Below are 1,479 nucleotides of genomic sequence, written 5' to 3' on the forward strand. Positions count from 1 at the left end.
ATCCTGAAAAAGAGGAGAAAATTAAGGCAGACACAAATATGATGAGCTATTTAATCAGAGACTCCATTCCCTGATTGTCAATGCAGAAAGTGAACTATACAAAAAGACAATAGTCTATGGATACCAACTAAATAATAGGTTTATATTCATAAAAATTACATGTTAGATGGAAAGGTGACTGATGCAGGTGCAAAATTGTAAAACAAGACTCGGAGCCATATCATATTCTATATGCCATTTTATTCCCATTCACAATTTTACTACAACACCTGGTTTTCCTAGGAGGTCCCCCATCCAAGTACTGACCAGGCCCAATCATGCTTCGCTTCCAAGATCAGACGAGATTGGGCATTGACATGTTGGTATGGTTGTAGGTATGTGTTCACTTATGCATAGATTTATGGACTTTGCTCCACGAGGACCTATAATCAATCGCATTTCAGCTTCATCACCCTCCATATCATAAATAAGAACATGTTTTAATAATAATACTGTAGTCCAAACTTTTGCTTCCTTTTTTTTAGATCTATAAAGTTGTCTTTAATCGCCTTGGTACATGATAACGTATATTATACTGCTATCATTGTGTCTTAAGTCATATAAAAGGAGCTATTTCATAGTTATCGTTAAACCCCATGGGAAATAAAGTGTTTAATTAGAAGATCCAGAACATTTCACGTTGAGCAAGTTTCTTGCCCAGATCTCCCCCTCTCTCTCCCATGGTTACATGTTCTATTGCTTTAAAGGACAATTCTTCTGGGTTGGATCCATGGTGTGTATTAAAATGTCTTGAGACCATGTGATTTTCTACTTTATTCTTGATATTCCTCACATGTTCCTGCATCCTTAACTTGAGGGGCCTCTTTGTTTTTCCCACATATTTAGTACCACATGAACACTCTAACAGGTAGATCACTGATGTAGAATTACAGTTCATGAATTCCTTTATTTTATATTCCTTCGAATTATCATGATTCTTAAAGATCTTCCTTTGTGGATTCAAATATTTACAGATATTGCATCGACCACATTTGTAACATTCAACACATTTTGGTAATGTTCTAATGGGTTCTGTTGTGTCACTTCTCAGGAGACTTGGTGCTAACGAGTCTTTAAGGCTTTTGGCTTTCCTGAACACAGTGGGTGGCTTTGGTGGAATCACATCCTTTAAAATAGGGTCCAACAGCAAGATGTTCCAATGTTTTGAAAGTGTCACCCTTATCTTTTTTTCCTGTCCACTATAGGTGGTGATGAAGGGGATTATTTTATTTTCTTCTTTCACCTTCTGTTTATATATTAGTAATTCGGACCTCACCAGATTTGTAGTTTTTTGAATTGCTCTCCCAATTATTTCTTCCGGGTATTCTTTATTTTGAAATCTTTCTTGGTAGATTTGGATCTGTTGATCACACATAGTTGGATTACTACAATTACGTTTGATCCTGTGGAATTGTGAATACGGAATATTGTCCTTCCAAC

General features: G+C 36.2%; 1 pseudogene; it reads right to left on the bottom strand.

Moving 5' to 3' along the window:
* Window positions 1-257: 257 nt before the first annotated feature.
* Window positions 258-376, bottom strand: LOC148509193 (5S ribosomal RNA; annotated as a pseudogene).
* Window positions 377-1,479: the final 1,103 nt, after the last annotated feature.

The sequence above is a fragment of the Taudactylus pleione genome, unplaced genomic scaffold (assembly GCF_031769625.1).
Source record: "Taudactylus pleione unplaced genomic scaffold, aTauple2 ptg000330l, whole genome shotgun sequence".
NCBI lineage: Eukaryota > Metazoa > Chordata > Amphibia > Anura > Myobatrachidae > Taudactylus > Taudactylus pleione.